Below are 25,949 nucleotides of genomic sequence, written 5' to 3' on the forward strand. Positions count from 1 at the left end.
CTAGGAGATCTCCTCAACTGTTTTTGGAGTTTTTGCTCAATAAAATAGTCAGTCGTCTGTATTTTCAAGTCCATAGTCTGTATTTACATTGACCCACTGGCAGCTAAACTCCACGCCTACACTATCGAGCGTGTATGAACCTTGATTACTTTTATATTGCTGATTAGCTGTTTGGCATTTCATTCTCTGACTGAAGGCAGTCGACCAATCGCAGCAGACTGTCATCGGTCCAATCAGCGCAGATTAGCTTCGCGCTAAGGAGGGGTTTGGGAACGAATGAATCACTGGACGATTCATACAGGAGTCGCTGGGATAATTAGGTAAAAATAAATGCAGATTATAAGACCATGAAATTGTTTTTTGACCTTGCATGCATATTAAACTGTTGTTGGAGACCCTTACAACCAAGATATGACCCTATTTCATGTATAATATGGGCTCTTTAAAACCAATTCTAGCAACATTTTAGTTTAGTTCCATATAAAAAAAAACACACTTGGACCAGCTGATCAAGCTCTTTCTATGTATACTAAAACTTCCAGGCAAGTGTGTTGAAAGAAGTTGGAGCTAAACTATGCAAGACACCGGCACTTCCAGGACCAAGTTTGGACACCCCTACCTCCTGAAAACACAAGCGCACATACCGCATGACAGCAGAACCCTCTCTCATGTGTTGAACTAAAGCTTGGCTGGCATCGTGCAGGAATTACACTCATTATTAAGGCTGATTTATACTTCTGCGTCAAACGCCGGCGTATGCTACGGCGCTAACGCATAGCCCTTCGCTGTGGCCGTCGGCGTCGCTGACGTGCACCTCTCAAAAAATGTAACAACACGTCGCAACGACGTGTAGCGCAAGCTCTGTGATTGGTCGGCTTGGTAGCACTGACGAGTCTGTGCGGGACCGAGAGCCGCGCGAATGTTTACAAGTGTGGAGTCCCGTGAAGGAGCTCCGGATGTAAAGTTTTGTTTTGTGTTTACCTCATAGTTAAAGTTGTTGCACGTCCGCCGGTTCCTGCCTCAAAATAAGCGAGTTTGAGCCACTTGTACATCCCGGAAGCGTTCAGGAAAAGCAAAAAAGCAGCGAAGAAACTCGACACAGAGGAACATTTACACCTCACTGACAACTAGCGTTTTAGAAGTGTTAATGAAGACCAACAGAGACAGCGCCCAGAAGTATAAATGCACAGCCACGCACGTTGCATGCGCCGTGGGTTACGCCGGTCACTTGACGCAGAAGTATAAATCAGGCTTTACATTACATCACATGCTCATTTCTAAGCCATACTTACATGCTACTTCTGACCGAATATTCAGAGAAGCGGTAAACATCATAGGGAGTGCGTCACAGGTTGTCATTGTTTAAAAATGAACCAATATGAATATAAAACCATCTTAAGCTCAGTAAAGCAGGCTCTATTTTCTAAAGTTTTGTTGTTAAAGTAAATAAAATCTACATTATCAATGCTGTAAAAGACTCTTTTGAAACTGAAAATAGTCACATCATTCTTTCACCAGAAGATTTCAGTTTCTAAACAACACTTCAGTGCCTATAACCCATTCATGACAGCCCAGTCTACATCAACTCTGCGTGACAAAAATAGTTTCAAAACAGAACATTACATGTCTAAGAGAAATACTTCAGCCATGGTGGCATCCTTCCTCGAGCGTGCAAAAGCAACTCCAATATTGATTCAGGATTTTAAAAAAGTTTAGATTCAGCATGTTTTTACCGGCGCTCGCTCTCGCTCTCTATCATTCTCATGAACGCGCAAGCACGGCAGAAGCTGTGTACAAACAGGTGCAGGTGACCCAAAAAAAGATATTTTAAATAAACAAAACAATATGATGTCTTTTGACTGCTTTCTTTAATAACTACATTACACAATACTTGTACTTTTACTTTCAGTATTTGAGTAGTAAAATTTTGAAATCAATTACTTGCAATACTCAAGTACTAAAATTGTTGAATACTTTAGTACTTAAACTTAAGTGTGGTGCTTAAAACTTCTACTCCAGTCACTTTTTTTGATAGAGCAATTGTACTATTACTCAAGTCTGTGTCTCTAGTACTTTATACATCTCTGGTTTTATTGTCATCATCGTCATCATTAAATTTATAATCATTAGACATTCATTTTGGAATAGCACAAATTTCATCTCAGCATTAGTTACATAGTTGTTTCTGGTTTTTAGTCCAAACAGATGTTGTTTTTTAAATACAGTAAATCCCTTAATATACAATTTGCAATGGTGCTCATTCATTTTTGGTGGGTGCTCCTAAATATTTGAAGTTGGGAGCACCGGCACTACCAGGTAAAAAGTTAATTTGAAGCCCTGAAAACTATTCATTTGAATCCGAGATGAAAGGTTGTACATAATAATTCATAAGTAGAAACAAATCTTTCCCTCAATATTGCTATGTAGATTCAACTTTAACTATATTATTAAAGGAACAACATAAATAATCCATGAAATATGGCGATGCGATGGTGCAAAGGGTAGCTCATTCGCCTCACAGCAAGAAGATCACTGGTTCGAGCCTCAACTGGGTTAGTTGGCGTTTCTGTATGGAGTTTGCATGTTCTCCCTGTGTTCGCGTGGGTTTCCTCCGGGTGCTCCGGTTTCCCCCACAGTCCTAAGACATGCGGGGCATTGGGTATGCTAAAACTGACTGTAGTGTACGAGTGTGTGTGTGAATGAGTGTGTATGGATGTTTCCCAGTGATGGCTTGCGGCTGGAAGGGCATCCGCTGCTTAAAACAGATGCTAGATAAGTTGGCGGTTCATGCCGCTGTGCTGACCCCAGATTAATAAAGGGACTAAGCCGAAAATAACATTAATGAACGATTGAATGAATACATAACCGTTTCTCTCTGACAACTCAGATGAGATTTTGCATTGATTTTTGCAGAAGAACACAATCGATGTAGTCTACACACATTTTCAGACCCGCAGAGACGACAACAGGGAATAAAGCTGTGCAAGCCAGACAGCGAAGATTTCATCTGCCGCCTCAAAAAATAAATAAATAAAATAATAATACAGCAACATTGTCATGGTGTAAGCCAACATCTGTATTCCAAACACTGCTGTTTTTTCCTACCTCCAACTAAGGCATACCAACAGCATTGGCCCAAGGTTGCAATGATCTTGGGATTCCAAACTAAATCTTACGCAGACACAAATGAGATGCTAATGAATCGAACTGTATGGCAGCTCAAACTAGACTGGCCTGAAAATACACTTCAGGCTTTCTCTCTTGCTCTCTCTCTCTGTGTGTGTTTTTGTGTGTGTATAGCATCCAGCTGCTTCTACTGGGACAACTAATGACTCACTCTGTGCCCCAGCGGCGATGTAACCACTCCATGCTTACATCCAGCTCTCATGGATACACAGATAATATATGCTCCCACACAGACGCTAAAACAAACATGCATCTCTCACAGCTCTAAATCAGAACAGACATGCGTCGTCCCACACACACACAATCAAAAGCCTATGGTCTATTATACTCACATGGGTGCTCGGAAAATAGGATACCCGTGGTCCAAAGCTGGAGCATCTGAAGCGACAAATACCTAGTACGGACATGATCTCATTTCTATGTGTGTGAAGGATATGAGTGGTGGCGGGGGGGAGATGGCAGCTAAACAGACAACCATGATCAAACACGGGGCTTCAAATCAAGCACAAGATCGTGAGCACACGCTCTGGGGATGAAGAGACGAATGCAAGCGCGCAGCTGTGAGAGCCGGTGAAGAATTCATTCAGGAAGATTGAAGGCATATCTCCCTTTCTGGCCGAGGTAATGAAACAGGGCTTGTGAACATGAGTCTTCTGGGCCGGGAGAAAGAGGTCTGTCAGGAAGGAGAGAGAGGGAGAGGATGTTTTCCAGAGCCTGGCGTGATCATTGCACTGCTGAAACAGGCCTACGGCTATAAATCTCAATCTATATCTACTGGCTGCGCTGCGCACACACATAGATACATCTACATTAGGCTATACTATTAGGCTACCCTGGGACTCTGGGGACAGGGGGAAGCAATACATACTGTAAATCTGGAAAGGGCTCATTAAGAGACATTTTCAATTAATGCCAGAAATGGACCACATACGTTTATTTTAATGAGCTAAATCCTAACACTGAGTCTCATTTGTATAGTTAGTTGAGCTGCTTTGGAAGCTTCGCAAATGATTTGCGTCTAACCAGAGCTTTGGAATGCGCGTCAACTGGCAATGTGATGCGATTTCAATAAACAAGGCTTCATGTCACAATCGTGTGGAAATGTTTTGACATTTTTATTTCACCCAGGAATTATGGGGGTTGACTAAAGTGTAGGGCTGTGCAACATGGACAAAAAAACTCATATTGTGATTTCACTTGCGATTGTGGCAACTGTTTTTGCTTTTTCAAACAAGCTACATGCATACTTTCTAATTGTATTCAGTGCACAAGAAGTGCATAATAAAACATTTCACAATGAAATAATGTAGAATTAAGTTTAATAAACCAAACTAGGTAACACTTTATAATTACTACACACTATAAATCATTTATTAAGCATTAGCAAACAGTGAATTCATTATCCGTTAAGCATTAACTCTACATTAATAAACATTAGTGAGCTGTTTATAACTGCAGCTACAAATGCTGTATTCTTGACTTATAACCAGATTTAAAATGTGCTTAATAATTGTATTTTCATACTTAGTAAATGATTTATTTTTCATTACTAAATTAAGTATCGCATTATTTACAAACCAGTTGTATTTAAGAGTAGTTGAGGATTTTTAGGATCATTCAGAATGAGTTAGTAAATTATTAATAATACATTGAAATTAACGTTTATATGTCTTATTATTATTATATATGTCTTATTATTCAGGTAACATAAACATTCTCTCTCAGTGTTAAGGCTGTGGTCTCACGGTTTGATTCAGTACTTCAAAGTGACTGTCAATGCAGGGACAAAGGCCAGATTTCAATTTAAGTAGCCTTATTAAGTAGCCTCACACCTGCCTTATTTAGTTTGTTTAAATCGCACTAGAGTACGTTGTCCATTTTGGTGCGGTTCGTTTGGGCAGGTGTGAATGCAGCAATCGACTCGAGTGCGCACCAAAAGTGGACCAAAAAAGCATACCGAGACCTCCCTGAAAAGGTGGTCTTGGTACGATTTCAAACGAAAATGTACTGCGCCTTTTGGAGCACTCCAGCTGCCGTAGGGGAGAGAGAAAGAGAGAGAAAAAGAGAGAGAGAAATATTACCTGATGGATCGTTGGTAATATTTCCGCAAGATGACCATGTCGTAGTTTAGCTAAATTAATTCACGCCTCCTGCTGAAGTGACGTGCGATGCATTAAAACATTGTTTTCCAGCTGCGGCCGCGCTTCTTTCTCGAAATGTATGGTTTGTCTAAAGCAAGGATAAAACCAGCAGCGCAGTCATCCCTCCATAGTAAAAAAGCAACATTTTGTCTGCCAGTTTGTTTACTTGCGGGAGTTCTTTGGCATTTTCCCGCACGTGAATTCTGACCAATCGATAAGCAATTTAGGAACTATGTTCAACAACATCTGGCCAATGAGAGAGTGCATGACTGCATTTTGGTTCTTTTCAACTGGTTCGGACCAAAGCCAGCAGTGTGGTGTGAAAACGACCCTTGGTCCGGACCAAATGAAGCGAACTACAGGAGCACCCTAAATGTCTTTAATTGTGGTCCAAAGAAGAAAAAACGATGTTCGTCTTGCTAGTTAATTACAATCTTTCAAAAATGTAGCTACCTCTTTAAGACCAAATGCACGGAACAAATACACTACTACACATGTAACTGTATTTCCAAACGTTTACGAGACAAAACATTTTGATGTCATTTTGAGGTTGAACTCATGAACTCATTTCCACGTTTGGAGGCATACACTTGTTTTGATAATGTGAATAGCTTAAATTAAGCTGGCTACTTTTGTGATGATGCGGATGACGGTTAAAATACATTCAATAATATTCATATAGACCACAAAAATAACTATACAGTGACATATGCATGCCGTGACAAGCTAGCTTTCTGAATAAATAAAGCTCTCAGAGTAAATAAAGCGTAACTTGAATCAGTGTGAAACTCACAGGCGTTGAGCAATCCCTTCAGATCTGCAATTTCCCTGATAAAGCGCTCAAGCGTGCACTTTCTGATGACTTGTATGTGGTGCACCGCAGCTGCTCGGTTTGGCCTCGACCCAATGAAACCCCGCGCGATATGATCAGCAGTCCCATAAACCCTCTTGAACTGGTGGGACTGGCTCTCTCTTCATTTTCCCTCCATATGCAGGTCTCTCATGGCACACGCAATGGACAGCGCTTCATATCTGCTCAATTTCATTCCCTCGCAGTCCCTCTGAGACGTCCATATGGAGGGTCTTTGCCATCTCCCGCTCATTCCTCATTACTCCATGTAGCGCACACTCCAGCTGGAGCGTGTCGGGCATAATCCCAGGCTGTAATCAGACATGTGGGTAATTTCTTTAATAGGTTAGCCTACGTTTTACATCTCCCTCTCTCTCATCGTAAAATCCAGAGAGTCCCGACAGTAACCCTCAGAAATTATCAGTATGCATGGAGACCGAAGCAGAGGATAGCAGCGGCGATGGAATATTCATGTTTCCCTAATAATCGGATGTGAAGAATTAATCAAATCACTTCATAATTTATTAATGTGACCACTTTAAGGCGGGTTATGGCTTGAAAAAAATGAATGTAATGTAAATGTATGCAATGTGCGTCAAGCCACAAGGGATTTAGGGACTTTATGCTTGTAAAACGGCTTTTGCCATAAATGTCAGTACGGAGTTTGTAATGGTTTACGTTTATTAAAGAAGTCCCTTATGCCAAAGATGCAACCATTAGATTAACAGCAAAACAATGCATAATAATAATAATAATAATAACAATAATAATAATAATAATAATAATAATAATAATAATAATAATAATAATAATAATAATATTAATAATAATAATAATAATAATAATAATAATAATAATAATAATAACAACAATAACAATAATAACAATAATAATAATAATAATAATAATAATAATAATAATATAATAACAATAATAATAATAATAATAATAATAATAATAATAATAATAATAATTTTTAAAAGCTGGAATTCTATCCCATAAAAAATAAAAATCCAATAATAATAAATAATAAATAATAAATAATAATCATAACAATATTAGTTATAACTATTATCATCAGAAGCGCAGCCAACAAATTCAGGCCCTATGCAAAAAAAAATAAATTAAGCAGGACCCTTTAAAGATAAGCTGATCACCAGGAGCTGAACCCATCAAGAACCCCAAGAGAACCCATCGCAGGACTCTTAAATTACCAGGGCCCAATAAAGTCAGTCACCTTTTTCCCCCGCTTACTACGCCCCTGATTATTATTACTGTGATTACTATTAATATACAAATGAACAAATTAAGGAACAACTGAACGAACATACAAACAAACGAATGAACGAATGACTGACTAAACGACTGACTGAATGACTGAATAACTGAACGAATGACTGAACAAATGAATTTACGACTAAATGACTGAATGAATGAACGAACAAATGACTGAACAAATGAACGAACCACTAAACGAACGGACAAACAAATGACTGATCGACTGAATAACTGAACAAATAACTGAACAAATGAATTTACGAATAAATGACTATATGAATGAACGAATGAATGACTAAACAAATGAAACGAACCACTAAACGAACGGAGGAACAAATGGCTGATCGACTGAACGAATTACTGAATCGCTAAACGACTGATTGAACGAATAAAAATGGCTGAATGAAAGAATGAATGACTATATGAGTGAATGAATAAGTGAGGGAATGACTGAAATAATGAATGACTGAATGAATGACTGAACGACTGAACAAATGAACGAATGACTGAACAAATGACTAAATGACTGAATGAATGAAGGAATGAATGACTGAACGAACGAGCGACTAAACGATTGAACAAACAAATGACTATTCGACTGAACAAATGACTAACTGGCTGAACGAATGAATGAAAGAATGAATGAACAAATGAACGTATGACTGAATGAATAAATGAATGACTGAACGACTGAGAGAACGAATAAATGACTAAACAAATTAACAAACGAACGAACGACTGACAGTATGATGAAACACTTCATTTTGGTGCCTGCCTCTAATTAATATAACAAAAGTGACTATATAAATATAAGACAGTATATGCAAAGTATATAAAAAAAAAACTTTAATACAAGGTCAAAATACATGTGAAATAACCCTCTATCATCATTCAGTGTAACAGAAATTAATCCTGTACTTAAAATACATAATTGTTATGAATAAGTATGTTATATTATTTTTCGCTAATTCATTACTTTGCGTGCTAACATTGATTGCAATGGTAAACTTTCTAAGAGAGTGTTTAATAGCATACGGTTGTGGTGTAAAATGGAAAATTGTTACTAAAATGTTACTGGTATTAGTATTGCAAATTAAAGCTTGTTTAAAAGTAAACTAATTAGGAAGCAAACAAAAGTAAAACAGGATGACTGGAGTGCCAAAAAAAAAAAAAAAACTCACAGCAGGAAGATGTCGATGTCTCACAAAAGGAAACATCAGATATGCACAGGAAAGTTCTTATATACAGTAGAGTATCAATAGTGTAGAGATCTAATATGCAAACATAAGCTGTGCATATGGAGCAGACGGTAATGAGGCGTCCGAGGAGAACTGCTGTTGACACACACTCAGCGTGTCCTTCACCTTCCCTTTGTACTATAGAGCTGCCTCTCTGTTCACTGCTGAATTATTCCCTTTGATGAACGTAAACACACACGCATACACATACAAAGAGCGAGCCGACCTGCCATGGTCTAAAATGATGACAGGATTTTCATTTTGAGGTATTTTGATGTCCCTTTAAAGTCCTTTTGCCCACTTTGGTCAACAACAAAATTAGGAAGATTTCTTGCAGAATGTTAGTGAACTTTGACTTCTATAATAAGGAAAAATATATTATGGAAGTCAATGGCTACCAGTTTCTAACATTTTTCTTTTGAATTGTACAAACCTTGCACATAGTGTCGAGTTTCATTACCTGTGTTTTGAGTTCCAAAATGCATGTGATCCTACTGTAGCAGTAGCTGAATTTTGCACTCAAAAAAGAGGCGGGAACTGGGGAACGCTCAACAACATTAAGTTCGGGATCAGGGGGAGGCCAAGCCAAGCCTTTCTCTGATCCCCTGGGCTCTGCGGTGGTTGTGGAAATTCCAAATTGAACCAAAACAAATGATTTCAGTTGGCTTAAAATTGGCAATAATAATTCGAGAAAAGTGCTTCAACTAGCAGAGGCTCGGAATTACTAAAAAACAAACAAAAAACAAAGAAAGTCGTATGTCGAAGATAATTTTGCATGTTCACTATGCTCATCGACAGTAAAAATCACTTTGGTGACGGGACTCCACACTTGTGAACAATCGCTTCATCGGGCTCGCGCCGCTCACGTGGCTCTCGGTCCCACCCTGACTCGTCAGCGCTACCAAGCTGACCAATCACAAAGCTTGCGCTATGCGTCATTGTGGCATGTAGTTAAATTTTTTGAGAGGTGCACGCCAGCAACGCCGATGGCCAAGGCGTAGGGCTATGCGTAAACAATGCGAATCGTTTCAAATGATTAAGTTCGTTTTGGTAAACTAGTTCAACCGGTTCAGAAGATCCGGTTAAAAAGATTTGTTCCCGATCGCGATACAGAAATAAAACCCATTATTGAGCACAAATGTGTTAAAGTAAAAGTGTCTGTATTTAATGCTGTCACCGTGCTGTTGTCATGTCCACTTGTTTTTGTCGCAGGAGCAACAGCCAGGATGACTGGAGGAGAGTCGGCTCGATCTGGCCAATAGCAGCAGGACTACAGACTCTGAGGTGCCATACAGGTCAAATTCCTGCAGCATGGACTAAATAAATAAATAGATTTACTTCTTAAAGGCTTTCAGTAAAATGATGTATTAAACACATTTACAAAGATGAAAACAAAGGAGGTTTTTGCTAGAATTTTAGTTAGTTTCAGTTAGTTTTGTATATACAATATACAGTTTTAGTTAGTTCTAGTTTTTAAAAAACTCTCGTTTTTATTTTTATTTCAGTTAAGGACAATTATTTTACATTTTAGTTTTCATGAACTATAATAACCTTGGAAGGTAAAACAACTTCCAAAACAACAACACTAGACTCCTGAATACACTGGAGAGAGGAGTAGTAGAGCTGGTACAGTTCTATCCGCACCTGTGCAATCGCTCGCAGAAAGATTTCCCACCTTGTTCCAAAGGTCAAAAAAACATTGTAGGATAACATTCATAAAAACATACACATACATACATACATACATACATACATACATACATACATGTGTGAATAGTGTGAGTTTCAACTGCTTTTTTAAATGGTCAACAACATCAATCTCTATTAGTCTGGAATGTGGAACAATTAACAACATCTGATTTGAAGATGTCAGATTCCTACTAGTGTTACGTGATTACAACATCTCAAATCATACTGTATGTTCTAGGACTTGACGATGCAATGCTTTATACACCATGACGAGATTAAAATGAATTCTAAATTTGACAGGGAGCCAATGTCAAGACATTAAAATTGGAGTTACGTCACATCCCTTAAATGCCTGGGTTAAAAGCTTAGAATCAACATTTTAAACTACTTGTAAGGGCTTGAAGATAAGTTGCACACCACATGCATTCGACGCAAAAGTATAAATTGGGCTTATATTGCTACATCTTCTTTAAAAAGTACACTTATTACCATTAGTCCAATAAAGTTCATTTTCTAAAAATTGTGTTACCAATAACATAACCTCACAGTGTACACATCTGTATGACTTTCATTCTTTGGTATGACAAGGTTAGAAGCTGACAGCCTCACCTTCACTTTCATTTCAGCTTTTATCAGCATGACGATGAAAGAGAATGGCGAATAGGCTTGTCACTGTGATAAACATATCTTTCTGTGCTACAAAGGGAAATAAATCATGTTTGAATAACATAAGGTTGAGTAAATGATGACAGCTTTTTTGCTTTTGATTGAACTACACCATCAAGTGCTTTTTACATGACTATATCAGGGCTCTAGTCAATCTTTCAACATGAGCCTCATGCAAATGGTTGCAAATGGAAATATGATGCTTGCCTTCACATTGCAAAGATCCTCACATTGTACGAAAACAAAGTTGAAGAGGTCAAGAACTGAGAACTTTATTTGAGAAGTCAACTTTTAAACTTTTTTTTTTTAAAGTACAGCTTGTAATAATGTAAACAACTGTAAAAATGTCTAAATGTCAATGTCAGAAGATTACCTGCTTCAACATCAATGCCTGTTTAAATTCATTCATTCATTCATTCATTTTGTTTTTGGCTTGGTCCCTTTATTTATCTGGGGTTGCCACAGCGGAATGAACCACCAACTTATCCAGCATTTGTTTTATGCAGAGGATGCCCTTCCAGCTACAACCCATCTCTGGGAAACATTCAAACACACTTATTTACACTAAGGCCAATTTAAAAATGCCATTTTAAAATTGCATCTTTACAGTTTTAAAGGGCTATTTACAGGTTTAAACGGCTTCTTTACAGTTTAAAACAGCATCTTTACAGTAAAAATGGTATTTTTACAGGTTAAAACGACATCTTTACAATTTTAAAATGACATTTTTACAATTTAAAACGGCGTCTTTACAGGTTAAAACGGCATCTTTTCAATTTAAAACGGCCTCTTTACAGTTTAAAACGGCATCTTTACAGTTTAAAATGGCATCTTTACAGTTTAAAACGGCATCTTTACAATTTAAAACAGCATCTTTTCAATTTAAAAAACAGCATCTTTACAGTTTAAAATGGCATCTTTATAATTTAAAATGACATCTTTAGAGGTTAAAATGGCATCTTTACAATTTAAAACAACATCTTTACAGTTTAAAATGGCATCTTTACAGGTTAAAACGGCATCTTTAAAATTTAAAACGGCATCTTTACAGTTTAAAATGGCATCTTTACAGGCTAAAACGGCATCTTTACAGTTTAAAATGGCATCTTTACAGGTTAAAACGGCATCTTTACAGGTTAAAACGGCATCTTTACAGTTTAAAATGGCATCTTTACAGGTTTAAACAACATCTTTACAATTTAAACCAGCCTTTTTAGTTTAAAACAGCATCTTTAAAGCTTAAAACGGCATCTTTACAGTTTAAAATGGCATCTTTACAGTTTAAAACAGCATCTTTACAGTTTAAAACGGCATCTTTACAATTTAAAATGGCATCTTTACAGTTTAAAATGGCCTCTTTACAGTTTAAAACGGCATCTTTACAGGTTAAAACGACATATTTACAGTTTAAAACAGCATCTTTACAATTTAAAATGGCATCTTTACAGTTTAAAACGGCATCTTTAGTTTAAAACAGCTCCTTTACAATTTAAAATGGCATCTTTAAAGTTTAAAACGGCATCTTAACAGTTTAAAACGGCATCTTTACAATTTAAAACGGCATCTTTACAATTTAAAACAGCATCTTTACCATTTAAAACAGCATCTTTACCATTTAAAACAGCATCTTTAAAATCTAAAATGGCATATTTGGACATCTTTTCTGTTGGAGATACTGTTGTCCAAAAAAACTATAAAAAAAAAAAAGTCAATAAAAATCTTACACATATCTTAGGAACGGTATAGCAAAAAATGTTGTCGGTTTCAAAATCTTGACTTTCAAACCACAGTATACCTTGAAACAGTTATCGTCCCATGCCTAATCTGTTCGGAAAAATATTTGACTGCATGTTACTTCATCCCAAACAAGAGCGCTTCTCTTTTATTTAACTGAACAGTCGCATCATCGATGACATAAGCATGCTCCAGGTGGAGGGCAAAATGCCGTTTGAGTGCAGGTTGTCATGAAAAAGTGGAGTGGGGACAATTCGGCTTTGGTTTAAGGCAACTGTAGCTAGTGTGAGTAGAGGCATCACAAGGCCCCTTTAAATATCACCTACATTTGAGTTACGGGCATATCCTGGCATTAGAAGAACATAGACAAAAACCAAGTGAAAGAGTCTTTAGTCTCCTCAAATCAGCCTAGATTCATCCAACAGAAATTCAGCCACAAATTCCTCCATTTACACATTAGCTACATGACAGCCCAGTTTTGAATGCAATAGAGTTTTTCCACTTTCATTTTCCCTTGATCGAGCAAATCACAGGGGAAAGTGGCAGAGAGTGAAAACTCACTCACCCGGCGAAACGGCAACTCAAGAACAAACAACCGGCATTCAAAAGCCTTTTAAAAGCAAACCCATCCCCACCTGCCCATGCAACGAATCTCCTCTATGCTACACTGGAGCCAAAAATAGAACGGTTCATCTTTTTTACGAGAACTAGGATGACAGCGGGCGCAGCAATGGGATTGAGGCAATTATATCTAAAACAAGAGGAAGTATGCATAAAGACATGTTTAAGTACTCTGAACCAAAGACGCTCGAGTGAAAGAACAAAGTGGTATATTTAGAAGCAAAGAGAAGTGAAGTTATCGCAGAGATAAACAGTCTCAATAAAATAAGCTCTCTATTTCTAAGCTCCGCTGTGACAATGGAGATAGGACTTCAAAAAGCACAGCTGAGATATGTGCACTTGTCAGAGCAGAGATGCCGTTAAGTGAATATCGCAGCACTTACCCTGTAGCCATCAGTGAGAAGCATTCGTGGAGACAGATGCAGAGCGTGTCTGTCCTAAAGTATATATAGACATCACTTGGTCGAGAGCCATAATTCACATGATAACATGTAAGTACAAAGGATACAGCTATCACTAATGATTCTGCTAGTCTTCTGGCAGGAATCTCAACTAATCATTATTAGAACCATTCTGCCAAAATCTATAAACCGCTTCATGGTATGCAAGTATGCATGTATATATTAATTTATTTATAAATGTATTTATTCATTTATGTATTGCTACATGCCGGCCAGAGATGTTTAAAGTACTAGAGACCCAGGCTTAAAGGACACCTATGGTGAAAAATCTACTTTTTAAGCTGTTTGGACAGACATGTGGTTAGGTATAGTGTATAGACCGTCATATTGGGGTGATATAAACACACCCAGTCCTTTTTTTTCCAATTTAACAACATAAAAACAGTGGACCAATTGGAGCGGTTTTTAGAGCAACTGCAACTTGACGTAGGAGTGCGGTCCCCCCGCCCACCAATAATGATTGACAGTCACATCATCATTTTCACGTTGTTCACGTCTGCCATTTTCAGCATGCGAGTCAAAGCGATGTCACTAATAGAAGGCTCATTGGGTTCAACACAAGATCCACATTCACCACATGATCGCTCTAATCAGAGTTATTGTTTGTAACTTTAGGTAGGTTTGCAAACATGTGTACTTTTCATTGCGTCTACCTTAAACTTCAGCCGTTTGCATTTCTCACGATCGCAGAAGCTCCCTGTGATCTTAATTAGGTGCAGCTGTAAAAGTGAAAGCGTGTTGCCTTATGTGCGTGTCTCTCCAATGGAAAAAAAAAATAACGAACTTGCCTGCAGGTCTCACATCAGAAGCGCCGCTCGCCACGCAGCGCCATTCATTTTATAATTCTAAACATAGGTTTCTATCAGGGTACACACAACAGCGCTTCATGTCGGAGGCTGGGTGCCGAGTGAATGTGGCATCAGCGTCAACGCTTCCCATTCACTTTGAATAGGTGACGTCAGGCGTTGCCGAACTGCAATGTGGATCCCTGCAGAGGCGTTACTACTTTTCAAGCGGCTTAATAATTAATAATTATTTATTAATAATTATATATATTAATTATTATATATATATATATATATATATATATATATATATATATATACACACACACACACACACACACACACACACACACACACACACATATATATATATATATATATATATATATATATATATATATATATATATATATATATATATATATATATATATACACACACACATATATATATATATATATATATATATATATATATATATATATATATATATATATATATATATACACATACATACATACATACATACATATATATATATATATATATATATATATATATATATATATATATATATATATATATATATATATATATATATATATATATATGAGCAATATCACACGAGTAGCAGTGCGATATGGCTGTATATCAGCACTGGTGGGAGGCGTGCGTTGGCACGAGGTCGCAGGCCGAGTGCCTTAGTGCCTCCACCAGTGCCGATATACAACCATATCGCACTGCTACTCGTGTGATATTGCTCATATATATATATATATATATATATATATATATATACAAGTGTGATATTGCGTTTATACAACAGTTTGACAGCATAATTGTGTAAAAACAAAATCAAACATGGAGTCTCAAAAACCTTTTTGTATGAGGAACTACTTTCTTCTGCGTTATATATATATATATATATATATATATATATATATATATATATATATATATATATATTTATTGTTTTTTATTTATTAATGTTTGTATAACATATATAAACTAACATTATATAAACTAAAACAGAATTTTTTGCATTTTATAATGAACTTATTACAATAAAAACAAAACAATCTAATTTATAACAGGATTACACTAGTTTATGCTTTGATTTGCCTGCCAATGTCTTCTGCATAGTCCTCTATCCATCAAATGACAGTATTTACATTTTTAAAAATCTGATTCCTTTATATTCGATTTAAACATTTCATGCCTGTTTGTACTTTTTGTAGCTCAGCAGTAAAAACAAAAAAAGAAGGTTACATCAAATTAGAAAATGGAGATCTCTGTGTTGAAGTCATTTGCCCCAACCCTCTCCATCATACTCTCCTATGGTGGGGCAAATCAAAGGTTACAATGGGCCAACTTTGGCCCTTGGGCCCTACTTTGGGGATCTCTGCTGTACAGAGTACTTTGTATTTAAGATGTTCCATGTTTATTAAATCAGTAAATCTTTCCCTTTGCCTAATGAATATGAGCAGTCTGGAAAGTAAGATGTTCAAATAGGGCAAAGTGCAAAAGTTAATAATGTCACCTAGCTAATGCTTGAAGGTCAGTGCGTTGGCTATGCATTTAGTGCAGTGGCAGAGAAAACTCTAAGTCACAGAGGTAGCGAAGTACCTCATCCCACAATGCCACAGTGTGTCTGTGTCACTTTGGCCCTTCTATGATGCCCGAAGGGGATGGTGGGTCATTATTATGTAACCCCTGTGCGTTATCATCACAAAGCAGGCGGTTCAGGACAGTTAGGATCAGGTCCAGAGGAAAGACAGGAAGCTTCTCTGTTGGAGCAGATCGTGTTCTGCGCTCCTGAAGGGCAGATCCTGGCAGCGTGCTCATACACAGCATATGTCACACCCAGTCAAAACAACACTTACAGCTGACACAGCGAAAAAGTATATCCTGCACCTCCCTCTACCTCCACCTATCCATCTACCTTTCCATCCATCAGTCAACCCTAACAGGGCCGCAAACTAAAATAAATGACTAGAAGCCACCTACTTCTACAACACAATATTTAGTAGTCGATAGCAGCTCAATAAAGTTCAATAAAATGCTAGAGGGCAATACTTTATCCAAAAAATTGAATCCACAAATTGGGCCACTTGTATGTAGTCAATCTAGGGTCATATATACTAGCAAAATAAAAGAAAGTTTAGCAAACCAAAAAAATAAAGTATTGAGCAAAAATAAATAAATGCAAATCTCCAAAAAATTACAAAGCGAAAATTTATTTTTGAGGGAAAAAAAAATGTTTTGCAAACAAAATTAAAAAAATTTGAGAAATAAAAAAAAAATTTTGCAAACATAAAAAGAACTGTAAATTAAAATTAAGCAGTTCAAAAAAATAAATAAATCAAATATATACATACATTCAACCTTGAGTTTGTGATGCTGTTTTCACTTTGCGCTTCACGTTTCTGCACGTTTTACTTTGTGGCCCTGATTTGACTGATAAGGCCCTCAATTGGGGGCGGAGTCAAGGGTACTTAGGCATCTACGGCAGGTCGTGAAGTGCAAAGTGAAAACAGCATCGCAAACTCATGATTGACTAAAAGCAAATCAAATCAATATATATATATATATATATATATATATATATATATATATATATATATATATATATATATATATATATATATATATATATATATATATAAATATATATATATATAAATATCTATATATCTATATCTATATATATATATATATATATATATATATATAGAGAGAGAGAGAGAGAGAGAGAGAGAGAGAGAGAGAGAGAGAGAGAGATAAATATAGATAGATAGATAGATAGATAGATAGATAGATAGATAGATAGATAGATAGATAGATAGATAGATAGATAGATAGATAGATAGATAGATAGATGGATAGATGGATAGATGGATAGATGGATAGATGGATAGATAGATAGATAGTTTTTTATTGCAAATAATTATTTATTTATTTTTAGCACTTCTGGATTTTTATCAATTTGTATCAACTTAATTTGCAGCTGGAAGGGCATATACAATAGTTGTTGGTTCATTCTGCTGTGGCAACCTTGATAAATGGACTAAGCTGAAGGAAAATGAATGAATGATGTTCACATCAATTGAAATACAGTATGCAATATCATAGTCAGAACAAAGGTTTAAATGCTAAAACGGCTTGCCATACGCGCGCGTCAATCATTGTCCGCCCTCTGTAGTAACAGCTCACTGTCAGCTCACGTCATGTGTGATTTTGCAGCGGGAACATTATATGAAGACAGAATGATATTTTAGGGTGAATTGTACCTTATAAATACAGTATGTGACTCTTTCAACACCATTAGGAGGTATCCCTGTCACTGTGCAAAGTATGTAAGTCACTGTGAAGACTTTAAAACTTAGGATGTTTGACCCAGTATGCGTGTCAAAAAGCGGACGAGTCTAAAGCAATGACTGTACAACCGAAATGTTGCCAGACGTCTGATTTTGAGAGGATGGGCCATCCTCTATTTCAACTCCACTCGTCTTGGTCTGCTAACATTACTGCTGCTGCAATCTGAGCTCACGTGCGACAGCAGGTGGAACGTAGCTCACGTGCAAACAGCTCAACTAATAAGAGAAAACGAACGTCATAACGTAATCAAATCGTCATAACGCCACGATGCATATTTTGACATTTTTGCATCGCAATAAATCGTACAACGATAAATTGTTACACCCCTACCTAACACCAATACATATCCTATGCTACTGATATATCATGCACCACAAATCAATGGTGACTAGATTTGAAACAGTCGCCACTGTCCTTTGTCATAGTAACCATTTTCAATGCAGTCTAAAGGCCAGAACAGACATTAATCCACCCTCATCTCTAGCTCTCTTAATCTGTCTATACGTGCCGCTGAGCGCCTGTCCTTGGCTTATGTTGGCTCTCCTTCTGATTCTCAATTTCCATCTTTATCGTCCCACAGATGATGTCATCGCAAAGCCATGTGCCAGCTAAACAAGGCCTGGCGAGGGACGGGATTTGTGGGATTTTGGAGCATGGAGCACTAACAAGTATTCACACATGCCTCTGTTCACCGCATGTCCTCTTCTGTTGACATCAACCCAGCGCAGCGATGGCTCAGGCAACGAAACAGAACTTCAATTACACAGGCATCTGGTTTGGCCTGAGAGGTTTTGGGCCAGCGAGGATGCTCGCTCTATGATTCTTCACACCGCCCCCCTTTTCAACGGTTTCCGCTCAGCTTGGGGGCGCATTTGCAGCTGTCAAAGACCTCTATTCCCATTGCCTAATAAGCCAGTAATGCAAAAAACGTCTATATTGCCAACCAAATGTGTGTGATGGGTAAGGGAGTCTTTTTTTTATTAGAAGCAGCACCCCGTAATTACCATTCCACTTCACTGAGTACTGGCCCAAGCAATTAACGTGTCATCCAATTAGCTCACCAGGAGATCCATAAAGAGCCAGGCATTGTTAGCATGCAGGTGACTCTGAAAATCAGGTGACGCTCAACATTCGCAGGCTCAGGTTAGCCTACAAATGTGTGTGTGTTTTGGTTTATTAACTTGATTTGAAAGCACACTGAAATTAGTGTTTTGTACGGTGATATTATTGGTGTATAGAAAACATACCTGTCAACATTGGGATGTGAAAATAAGGGATATGCCCACCATAATAAGGGACAAGATCGACATCCTTATATGTTATTATTATTAATAATGTGAGTATGTCTGTTTAAACACGCACCCAAAACCCAGACTTTCTCTCCGCTTCAAATCACGAGTACAGAATCCGTTTGGGAAACAGCATCTGTTTATCACTATGGAGCACGTCAGCTGACAGTCAAGCACCATTATATGACTGTTTTGAGGATTGTATAAGATGGGCGACGGCACCTGTAATCAAAAGGAAATGGAATCGCGCCGTTTTAAATATTTATTTATAAGTGTTTTTAAGTGTTTTAGTGTCCTAAACGAAGCGAAAGCACAGAACAGACTCACGTTTTAGAGCACCCCTGGTGGTTTGGCGGTATGGGTTGCGTATAGGGAGGCTCGGCTGTTCAGAGAAACACTGAAAATACGGGAGAAATACGGGAAAATACCTTTACGGCATGATAGCGGTATAGAACAGTAAAATACGGGAGAATTGGCAGGGTTGACAGGTTTGATAGAAAAGCGTAATTGTCTTTTTAAATAGTGTTGATATCGAAATATCTATATTTTTGAAAACACTATTTTCAGTAAAGTCATGTATTTACGTTTTTAAACATTCGAGCATCTAATAAAGCTCTACCTCTAGTATAATGATTTATTAAATGATTTCTGAAGGATCCCAATTTTAAAAATGAATGTTTGCCAGGAGTCACAGTGGCGCAGTGGGTAATAGGGTTGTGCCGCCAATGGCCGACAAACTTCCCGATGCTGAGCCGGCATCGCTATCCATCGCCCCGCCCCACAATTATATTGATATATAACTTATTTTTTGCATGTCATCTTAATAGCAATAACACTCTTTTCTTGAGCTGCGTTAAATTTTACATATAGCTGCCGCTTGCACGGCTGACAGCATCGTGAGGATTAAATGAAGGATTATACAGAACCTCTTGTGCTTGAAATGTGTGGATTCAATGGCAAACGCTGTTACCTACAAACCCCGTTACACAGACTTTACAGTGAATGGCTTTAGTTATTTTCATAGCGGACTTGAAGCCACTGGAAGTCTTTTATCCACTCTTCGAAAAGTGCAAATGATGGATTAACATTCAGGACATGATCACAAGATGTGCCATTATTAGTAACTGTAGGTACATCAGTAAGTGTTATTTTCATTCTCTCATCTTCAGCGCTTCACATTTTCGCGCGTCATCTGAAGGCAGAAGGCATTGACTGAGTGATTGACAGCTGATATTAACCGATCATTCGCGTTCAGTTCTAGAGCAGTGAGCCAATAAGAAGAGCACAAAGGCAGGGCAAGCATTGCAGGCTTTTTACTTCAGCAAGTTCACATAACAACTGTTTTAATCTGTTCCTGAGTGCTGCGTTTGCCGTTTTTATGTGCAAAGATGCATTTAAAAAAAAAATACTATATATTCAAAAATGTACTCCTTCATGAATATTTGTCTCACTTTATTTCGAATTTTAAGCGCAAAGGTTTGATTAGGAAAGCATACATATAAAATAAATATTAATCAAATATAAAACACTCTTCAAAAACAAATGATTACAGAGCTAACCTAAAATATCGCTAAACACCTTCAAGCTTTCAACTTTGTTTGCATGCAGTCATTCAGGTTTCTGCCTACACGGCCATTGTAGTGTGTACGATTGCAGTCATGCAAAGTGATGAAACGACATGATTACTAAAAACAATGTATTTTACAACACCACAAAATAACTATAATATTAGAACATAATACGAAATAATATGAGCATAATATTAATTGACTTACATTTCGTTTTGTCCATATGACATATTGTCAAATTACAGCCTAAAACCATTAAAAAGGTCTCTCTATAGTCAAACACTCCATTTCCCACTGGTATTTAGAATCTGATAATGCTAAATACAGGTTGAAATATTTTAAGCTTGTCCACACTTTCAACAAGAAGCAAAAGGGCAGTTGAAAATGCATTTAATCTGACTGGTCTTGTGGTGTAAACACTCATGAGGCCGAATGTTTTCAAACAGCTACAAAAACCTACTCTCCACCTACTGTATTTACCTAACATACAGTACATCAACACGGAACATGTAGTGAGAAATCACACCGAGATGAGGTATTCATACTTTTCTTGGGTTTACTAGGATTCATACAGCTAAATCTAAAGTACAAAATATGTTGACCTGTTAATGAAGTTACAGCTTATATTTTGTGTATCTTCCAAAGCAATTACATGCATTTGCAGAGTGTTCATTTTGGACTCTGAAGACCGGAGGAAAATAACAGCGCACACACACACAGAAATGTGATACTACAAAATGGACAAATGTGCTCTAGTACAGGAAACGGTCAGGTCAAAGTGCACATCGTTTCCTCTGTAAACACGGCGATGCATTTCAGAAATGGCTTATAGAACATGATGAAGAGCAATTGAAAGAAAGGAAGATTAGTGAATGGAAAAGGCGATTTTTCTAGCAAACAAATCTAATAATGCAGCATGAAAATGAGTCTATATTTTTGTTAAATGATGTCTCTGAAAAATTAAAGCTCACATTAGGCAACCAAACTGGCTCTAAATTCACTTTAGAAGTCTTTACTCAAAATGAAAGGTCAACGGTCTGCAGATTACAAGATGAAATACTGTAATGTTCTTACAAAACTTTCTTAATTGGCAGTTTATGAAACAAGACCTGGAACTTACGCAATTCAATATAAATGGGAGCACTGTTTGGTATAAAATAATTGCAGCCTCAGGAAAACTGAATATTATTTTTTTTGTATTATTATTTGGCACACAGTGTGTACTGAAGAACACAAAATGTTTGTGTTTAGATCTACAAACCACAGGAGAGGGCAAATTCTTCAGCAGGATAGCTCCTTCTCATACTTCAGCCTCCACTTCAAAGTTCCTAAAAGCAAAGAAGGTCAAGGTGCTCAAGGATGGGCCAGCCCAGCCACCAGACATGAACATTATTGAGCATGTCTGAAAGAGGTGTGAACCTACACTGGACTCACGGTTCGGATACGACTATTGCGGGGGGTTGCGATAACAAGCTGTCTGTATAAACAAACACGCACATACATAAAAACACACAACACCAAGCAGGCAACACAGCATCACACTCTCTCTCATTCACACACAAACACACACACAAACATACACAGACATAGAGACACATACAGACAGCACCAAACAAGCGAGATACATTCCCACTCTCTGTCTCATTCCCACACATAAGCACGCACACACACACACGCACGCGCATGCTTGCTAGCTCAGGAGCCATATTGTTATTATTTTGGACCGCCCAAACCCGTTCAAATTTCACCAGAGTTATCGACCACTCCTGCGCTTTATTTGGACATTTAGATGAAATCTGGTCGGGTTCCGTGGTACAGCCACAGAAATGCAGAGCTCTATCCAGAAGTAACGCTATAACAGCTGAGAGAAGAAGAAGTTATGCCTGCAGGTCAAATGGGAGAGAGAGAGAGAGAGAGTGAGAGAGAGAAAGAGAGTTTACTTTCATTCTCTCAATCACAGTGAAATAGGAGCTTCTGCTGTAAATATCAATGAAAGGGCCTACTCACACTATGCTATCCGTACCGTGCCCAGGCCCGTTTCCCGGATCGTTTGAGAAGTGTGAGTGCGCTGAATCTGCTCAAGCACGGTTCACTTGGCCGGCCCTGGCCCGGTAGGAAGAGGTGTGCCTGAGCCCGGTTCACTTGGGCTTTGGCGTGGTACACTTGTAGTGTGAGTGCAAAACGCACCAAAGCCCGAAACTGAAAGCGAGACATGACTTTAAGGGACTGTTTCATAAGGATTTATTAATCATTCTTACTGTTCAGTGAACGCAAACTGCCGTAGTTTATTAAATACGCAAACTCCTCACTGCACGACAGCTGCGCGACTTCAGCAGACCTCCTCATTCCTGCAGCACGAGGGCTTTATGATTGTTTATGAGCGCCAAAAATGGCGGATCTGTTCGGCGAAATATCTGACTGCGTGTCACCGTATCCCTAAAGACTGTTTGGCGAAATATTTGATGGCATATCAAACGACTGACACAATATAACTAGAGAAATCTCCACTGTGCTGCTGAGTGAGAGCGTTTCTCACTGAACAGCGCAGCAGCGATGACGTAAGCGTGCCCAGGCCCGATTGTGGTGTGAGTGCGGCCCGTCGGGGGAGACGGGAGGGGGGGACAAGCGTGCTTTTGCCCGGTTCGAGGCAACTGTACCTAGTGTGAGTACGGCCAAAGATTTTCAGCAAACACATAAGCAGTCAAATTGTGCACATGTTCTGCATTTTTAAATAGTTGGAGCGCTGTAAATACTTGAGCTCGTCTCCCACGCCATTGTAAGCTACGGCGACATAGCACATATGACATAAATGACGTCAGTACATAATAACTGGTTATGATTATTACTGAACAGATACCGAATTGTCCGCCTCTGCATCGCGGTGCACCGAAGAAACAGAACTTTGACAATACTAATGTCTGGGATAAGATAAAGAAATAGGTATTGAAAATGAATCCAAAGAATCTTGATTAACTCTGGGAGTCCTGCAAGAACACTTTCTTTGCCATTCCAGATGACTTTATTAATAAGTTATTTGAGGATGTATGGATGCAGTCCTCTAAGTTCATGGGAGTCAGACACAATATTCATTTGTTTTCCACTGCACCATGACTTTATATTCTATACTGTACATTATTTCTGTTAGGTGACAAGACTTTTGTCCAAGCAAAGTCTGACCTTACTGTCCCAATAAAATAATTAAGAATTAAGGCTTGATTATATTTTATTTTGGTAAAATCAGCGTAATCTAGAGCCTTTTCCTTTCATATAAGCCACTTTTGACACTAAATGATCAACTAGACGTCAGGTTTTTATTTGTTGTTCCTAAAACCAAGATTTATGAAACTATATGTAACAATGTACTACATGAAAGCAAAAAAAAAAGAAGGAAGTCTCCAAACCAAACGTTAAAAACAATAACAGCATGTCTGTGTTTGCTTGGGCCATAAAAGCTTAACAGATTAACCTGTGTTCGTTCACACCCCAAACACAATACTAACGGATATAAGGAAGTCATTTGTCAGAGTTTGTTTGGATAAGCCCTTGTTGGGTTTGTGACTGTGTGTGTATAAGCACTTGTACAAATAAATAATGCGCCAACATACCACACCGCTCAGGCTCCAGTCGGACCAAAAAAAAACAAAAAACAAGAGAGTTGGCAGCAGTCCAAAACTCTCTTGTCTCCGCAGTGCAGGCTCAGGTCAGGTCGTTCCTGTCGCTTGTCTCTCTGCCATTCATACTCATTTTTTCCATCCACATTTCCACCTACTGCACAGAGATTAACCCCTCGGCATCCAATCTGTTACATCCATCAAAGCTGTGCCACATACTCGCGTTCACAGATGAACGGTTCCAGGCTTGCCAACTGATGCTGTGGTGTTTAATCTCCAAGGCTGAAACTGCAACTCGAAGCCGTCTGAAATGCATCCATAAACTCCATAGGAAAATCTCTCATCAGAAATCCATAAACAGCACTGATGCATGTCTTTTTCCCCTTGTTGAATAGCAAGGAAAGTTCCCAACAACAATGAAACAAGCTGGATTCTCTATTTGAGGCTGAAGCTAGGGCAGATGGTGAGGAAACGGACTACTGATGTGCAAAGATGGCATGGGTCAATGCCTCATCTTTAGTTGAACGGTGTTAGTGACATCATGTGAAGAAGCATTTATAGTTGAGAGAAGAAATTTGATGTATCTTTGTTGTTTATGACTAAAGGATATGATAAGGTTCAGGATTAAGTTACGGTCAACGCATGTGCACTATGGTGTTTCCAGCAGTGAATAGTCTGAATGCGTCTGACTGCATTCTTGTTTACGATTGTACGTGTATTGCTTAATATCCTACAATCTTTTGACTGAGAAACGTCTATCTCAAGTCATGCTTTCAATGAAGATTAGAGTGGATCTACTAGTTCTTCCAGTGTTTTGTTACTAGACTTGGGTTTGAATTAATCTGGTAAAACACGCACCAAAGATTATGTCCTAAAGTGTGTACAGCCAAAGCTGAAATTCTGACAAAGGTCCAGAATTTGCCCCATACACGAGTTCATTTGCCCTATATTGACTGCTATGCCAAAATGAATTGTGAAAAAACCCATCGAAAAAGGCTTTAAGACCAAGCACAATCCTGTGTTGGCTGTCAGAATAGAATTTAAGACACAGAATTTGGCAATTTTGTAGTCAAATTAGGCGTATGAAATTCCGACCGAGGAAAGTTAAATGTGCTGGCCAGTTTGTTATTTGCCCAATAAATGATAACAGGCTAAACTTTTTTTTGTTTTGTTTTTTTTTAACCTTTAAAATATTCCTATTTTAAAAATGTTATTTTTTTTAATAAAGTATTCTATTTTTTTGTAAATAATATTGTATTAGTTCTTTGTTCGAAATCTTTAGGAAATGTTTTGGTGTATCAAAATGTGTAGTTATTGTGACTATCCAACAAGCTAATACAGCAAAAAAGTGCTTAAACCTCGTAAATAAATAGAAAATGAGGTGAATAACTGCAAAAAGTTAAACTTTTTAAGAAAAAAAAGAACATACCCATTTACCAGGCTGGCTACAGGCC

At 37.9% G+C, this 25,949-nt stretch overlaps 1 protein-coding gene and 1 long non-coding RNA gene across 6 annotated transcripts in view; one reads left to right on the plus strand and one right to left on the minus strand.

Moving 5' to 3' along the window:
- nck2a (NCK adaptor protein 2a) overlaps positions 1-25,949 on the minus strand; it is a 107,618-nt gene that overhangs the window by 53,508 nt on the left and 28,161 nt on the right. The window contains exon 1 of one of the 5 annotated variants that reach the window (XM_068223352.2): positions 6,121-6,675. The gene's annotated coding sequence lies outside the window, so the exon portion shown is untranslated. 5 annotated transcript variants of the gene reach the window in all.
- On the plus strand, positions 19,801-25,607 carry LOC141376059 (uncharacterized). Its single transcript, XR_012385142.1, has 3 exons — positions 19,801-22,881; positions 23,563-23,824; positions 23,876-25,607. It is a non-coding gene; the product is annotated as an uncharacterized lncRNA (long non-coding RNA).

The sequence above is a fragment of the Danio rerio genome, chromosome 9 (assembly GCF_049306965.1).
Source record: "Danio rerio strain Tuebingen ecotype United States chromosome 9, GRCz12tu, whole genome shotgun sequence".
Taxonomy (NCBI): Eukaryota; Metazoa; Chordata; class Actinopteri; order Cypriniformes; family Danionidae; genus Danio; species Danio rerio.